The sequence below is a fragment of the Chrysochloris asiatica genome, unplaced genomic scaffold, assembly GCF_000296735.1.
Source record: "Chrysochloris asiatica unplaced genomic scaffold, ChrAsi1.0 scaffold00228, whole genome shotgun sequence".
In the NCBI taxonomy this organism is placed as follows: Eukaryota; Metazoa; Chordata; class Mammalia; order Afrosoricida; family Chrysochloridae; genus Chrysochloris; species Chrysochloris asiatica.
The window spans coordinates 4,606,783-4,612,479 of NW_006408746.1; the positions used below are offsets into that span (position 1 = coordinate 4,606,783).

The following is a 5,697-nucleotide window of genomic DNA, read 5'->3' on the forward strand; positions in this document are numbered from 1 at the left end:
AATCCTAGAGAAGTTAAGTGAAAGACCCCAGAACCTATTTGTAAACTCTATAAAAACCCTGCAGACAAAGGGCCAGGGGCTTTATACCTAATCCGCTGCGTCGGGTGTGGATAGAGACCTAGCTCGAGCCTGAATAAACAACCCTTGTGTACTTGCATCAGTGTCAGATCCTCAGGTGGTCTTTGGGGACCCCAAATTCTGGGCACAACAGCTGGGGGCTCATCTGGGATCCCCAATACCCCTGAAGGACCGCTAAGACCGGAGGGTTACAACCGGCCGGTAAGTCTGTGTCTGTGTGTGGCTACTTAGTCTGTCTTTTGTTCTGTGTGCTCAAGTTTCAGTCTGAAGCTGGAGGACAGCCTAGGCGGATGAGCCTTAAGACTACCGGCAGGGAGTCTTGGGAGACGTTCCGGACTCTCTTACAGTGGGGGGCGGGGTGCCCCCAGGTGTAGCTGTGCATCTGAAAGACGAGACGGGTCACTCCCACCGGCGCAGTGTGAGATTGCCGTCTTATGTGGTTTTTTTTGTTTTTTTTTTTTTAAACTCTGCCTCCAGGTTGGCTGAGTGCTGTCAGATCTCAATCCTTGCCTGTCTCTAGTGTCGAGTGAGTGATTGTGTGATTGCGGTGTGAATGTAACTGGGTGTAGCCTGCTGAGCTCGGTCTGGGCGGCACCACGGCCCCTCCCAGCTATGGTGCCTGATTGGGCTTTTATCTGCAGTTCCACGACTCTCTCATATGGCATAACGGTGACTCATCGCTTCAATAGCGGTGACCTGGGCCTGGGTTTGTATGACTGCTCCTTAGCTAGGAGAGAGTTGCAATACCTCTTCGGAGGCATGGCCAGAGAAGCGCCTGTGTGGATCCCCTGTTCGTCATTCAAACCCGACTCTATGTCCCCCTCGTGGTCTATGCATGTCCTGGTCAACCTTGTATATCTACCCCTAGCCCTCGTCTTGAGTGTTGGACTGTCGGTGACCGCCCCTGAAGACTGGATTCTCTGTCATAGACTGTCTCTCTCTTTTACTTACTCAGCACTTTCTCCTATCTGGCCGTGCTGTGCCTCTAACCACACTGATCTGCAGTATCTTCCCTTGCTCTCCAGTTCTTGTCCCCTGAATGGTGGATGCTGAGCTTACTACAAGAACCTAGTGCAGCATTTCGGCCTTGCATAGGACTGGGCCCCAGCCCCTTCTGAGACCTATTCCTCGGTGGGTTTTATACACCGGCACTATAACTCACATAAACAGCTAAACCTTCAGAGATATCTTTGCTATCACTGAGACTAGTGATCTATCGTGTGTGCGTGCTATTAATAACTGACTGACGCTATGGGACAAGCAGTGACTACCCCATTGTTCCTTGTGACCCATCATTTCGGAGAAGTGAAAAAGTGCGCCCAAAATCTTAGCGTTGGCATCAAGAAAGGCAGACTCGCGACTTTCTGCAATTCCGAGTGGCCCACCTTTAATGTGGGATGGCCACCAGAGGGCACCTTTGACTTACAAACCACTCAGAGAGTTCGAGACAGTTCTCCGCCCGCCAACAGAGCACCCAGATCAAATTCCTTACATTGTTGCCTGAGAAAACCTGATTTGCAGCGCCCCCCCCCCCCATGGGTAAAGCCCTTTCTGCTTCTGCAGAGGCCGCAGTTACCGACTGTAGTGTTGGCGGCATGTGAGAAAGGGAAGGAGAAAGAGAAACCTCCTAAAGAAGCTAGCGAAGCAAAACAGAGAGAGAAACCTCCTAAAGAAGCTAACGAACTAAAACAGATAGACAGTAAGCCCACGGCACCGCTCTACCCAGTTCTGCAGGACAGTACTGCGGAAGAGCTCATTTTCCCCCCTCCTTACCAAGCCCAGACCCCTTCTGCTCCTGTACAACGTTAAGTGGTGGCTGAGGGCCCGGCACAGGCAGGAGAGAGGGCGGACCTACCAGTTCCCGACCGCCCCATTGTGGGGGGCCCACCCTCAATACTTGAAACCGGCAAGCAGCATTTCCAGCAGGGCCGGCTGACTCTACTGTCCTCCCATTAAGAGCCACGGGACCCCCAGATGCACAAGGCAACCAACCCCATCACTACTGGCCCTTTGCCACTAGCGATCTGTACAATTGGCAATCCCAACACGCCAAGTTTTCAGATAACCCTAGGGTTCTTATTAACCTGTTAGAAACCATTTTATTCACCCATCAGCCCACCTGGGATGACTGTCAGCAACTGCTCCAAATTTTATTCACTACAGAGGAGCGATAGAGAATCCAGACAGAGGCCAGAAAGTTAGTTCCTGGTGACAATGGGCAACCCACCACAAATGCTGACATCATGAATACCTCTTTCCCGTTGTCTAGACCAGACTGGGATTTTAACCTAACGGAAGGTAGGGAGAGGCTCCGAGTTTACCGCCAGGCTCTGTTGGGAGGTCTTAAAGTGGCTGCTAGAAAGCCCACCAATTTGGCCAAGGTAGGGAATGTACAGAAAAAGCCAGATGAGAGCCCCGCCGCATTTTTTAGAGAGAATTCAGGAAGCCTTCCGTAGGTACACTCCTATGGATCCTGAAGCTACCGAAACCAAGGCAGCGGTTATAATGCATTTTGTTAATCAAGCAGCTCCCAACATCAGAAGGAAGTTACAGAAGGTAGACAGGCTAGGAGAGAAAAGTATCCAAGATTTAGTAATAGTAGCTGAGAGAGTGTACAATCACCAGGAAACTGAAGAGAAGCAGGCGAAGTCTGCCATCATACTAGGAACCTTGCTTAGATTTTACTAGCCTCCACTGCAGGGGAGCCGAGTGAACGTGAACGACAATTGAGGAGGATTGCAGGAGATAAAAGAGGTAAAGGGAAGCAGAGAGAGAGAGCCTGGCTAGGGAAAAATCAATGTGCTTACTGTAAAAAAGATGGTCATTGGGCCAAAGAGTGTCCCAAGAAAAGACCAGGAAATAAATCAAAGGCTCCCATCCTGGCGGTTGATGATCTGAGTGACTAGAGGGGGCGGGGTTCGGTGCCCCTCCCCGAACCCAGGGTAACTCTGAAGGTGGAGGGGAAGCCTGTTGAGTTCCTAGTGGATACGGGGGCTCAACACTCTGTTCTGTTAGTGCCACACGGCCAAATGACTAACAAAACCTCCTGGGTCCAAGGGGCCACCAGGATGAAACAGTACTCATGGACTACTTGAAGAACAGTAGATTAAAGTGTGGACCGAGTATTCCACTGATTCATAGTCATACCCAACTGCCCATACCCCCTACTTGGGAGGGACCTGCTCACCAAGATAGGGGCACAGATTCACTTCTATCCCGAAAGAACAGAAGTCCTGGATAAAGGGGGAGAGTCCATCCAGGTGTTAACTGTAAGCCTTGAGGATGAGTATCGGCTACACCAGGAACCAAGACAGCCAAACCCAGACATTGACTGGTGGCTAGCAACATTCCCTAAGGCCTGGGCTGAGACGGGGAGTGTAGGCCTGGCCAAACATAGAGTCCCAGTGATCATTGAGCTAAAGCCTGGAGTCGACCCTGTACAAGTCTGCCAGTATCCCATGCCCCTAGACACCCGCAAAAGAGTGACTCCACACATCAGAAGGCTACTTGACCAGGGAATTTTGTAGCTGTGTCAGTCATCCTGGAACACCCCCTGTTGCCAGTACGCAAACCACACTCCACTGATTACCGGCCCGTGCAGTATATCCGTGAAGTGAACAAGAGAGTCATAGAAATTCACCACACGGTACCCAACCCCTAAACCCTCCTAAGCTCATTACCCCCAAACCATCAGTGGTATACGGTCCTAGATTTAAAAGATGCATTCTTCAGTCTGCCATTAGCCCCCCAAAGCCAACACATCTTTGCATTTGAATGGAGTGACCCGGAACGAGGCATAAATAGTCAGCTAACTTGGACTCGATTGCCTCAAGGGCTAAAGTCCTCCTCAACGATTTTTAATGAGGCCCTACAAGACGACCTGGGTGAGTTTCGCCTTCAGAACCCTCACTTAACTCTGTTGCAGTATGTAGATTATCTCCTTATAGCAGCTGAAACTCGAGATGCCTGCATGAGAGGTACCAAAGACCTCCTCACCACTCTCACAGAACTGGGGTACCGAGCTTCTGCCAAGAAAGACCAGATCTGCAAACCCGAGGTAAGCTACTTGGGGTATGTGCTGAAAGAAGGCCAGAGGTGGCTATCTGATGCCAGGAAAAAGACAGTTCTTAGAATCCCGACACCAGACCCTCCCCGTAAAGTCAGGGAATTTCTAGAGTCAGCTGGCTTCTGCCGCCTGTGGATACCTGGTTTTGCAGAGTTAGCCCGACCTCTGTATGAAGCAACAAAAGACACCCAGGTTTTTCAGTGGACAGAAATGCTACAAAGATCTTTTGAGTGAATTAAAGTTGCCCTGTTAGAATCACCAGCTCTGGGACTACCTGATGTTACTGAGCCCTTCCACCTCTACATAGACAAAAAGAAGGGCATTGCCAAAGGTGTCCTGGTCCAATACATCGGCCCGTGGTGCCACCCAGTGGCTTACTTGTCTAAGAAACTTGATCCAGTTGCCGCAGTATGGCCTCTGTGCCTAAGAATGATTGTGGCAGTTGCCCTGATGGTCAAAGACACTGACAAGTTGACACTAGGCCAAGAATTATATATAATAACCCCTCACACAGTCGAGGGAGTCCTGAAACAACCCCCAGACCGCTGGCTCAGCAATGCTCGCCTAACCCACTACCAGAGTCTGCTTTTGAACCCCTCTCAACTTATCTTTCAGACACCAGCAGCTTTAAACCCTGCTACACTGTTGCCTGACCCAGACCTGGATGCTCCGCTCCATGACTGTTCAGACATCTTAGCCCAAGTGCATGGCATTCGAGCAGACTTAAGAGATCAACCATGGCCAGACACAGAGGACACCTTGTTTACCAACAGAAGTAGTTTCGTCTGGGAAGGAAACAGGTATGCCGGGGCAGCTGTGGTCATGGAAACCGAAGTAATATGGGCTGAAGCTCTGCCCACTAGGACTTCTACTCAGTGAGCAGAGCTCATAGCATTAACCAAGGCATTGACTCTAGGAGAAGGTTGAAAGCTGAATGTGTACTCAGACAGCAGGTATGCTTTTGCCACAGCACATTTTCATGGAGCTATATATAGGGAAAGAGGGCTGCTGACAACAGAAGACAAAACCATTAAAAACAAAGAAGAGATCCTGGCCCTATTAAAAGCCCTCTGGTTACCCAAGAAGTTAGATATCATCCACTGCCCTGGGCATCAGAAAGAGAATACACCCATTGCCAGAGGCAGCAACTTGGCTGACCAGACTGCCAGAGAAGTTGCTTTAAAGCTGGCAAGGCCCTAGTAACTCAATTGCCAGACCCAGAAGATGCCACCCTGCCAGAGGACCCGCCATATACTGAGGCGGACCTAGACTGGATCAGACTTCTGCCTATGATACACCTCATAGGAAAATGGTGGAAAACATCAGATGATAAATTAATAGTGCCTGACGCTTTAGGAGAGTGCATTCTCAGGAAAATGCACTGGTCAACTCACGTGGGTACTCGTAAAATGCAAGACCTCCTAAGAGAAGCAAAGATCAAAATTTGAAACACTAACTCCAAGATTGAACACATTGTTGCTGCCTGTAAAGCATGCCAGCTCACCAACGCAGTTAAAACTAAAGCTAACCCAGGCTGCAGGACAAGAGGAGAC

The 5,697-nt window shown here is 50.0% G+C and overlaps 1 pseudogene; it reads left to right on the plus strand.

The window, feature by feature from the left end:
• Positions 1-1,329: 1,329 nt before the first annotated feature.
• Positions 1,330-5,697, plus strand: part of LOC102815144 — a 6,651-nt pseudogene continuing 2,283 nt past the window's right edge.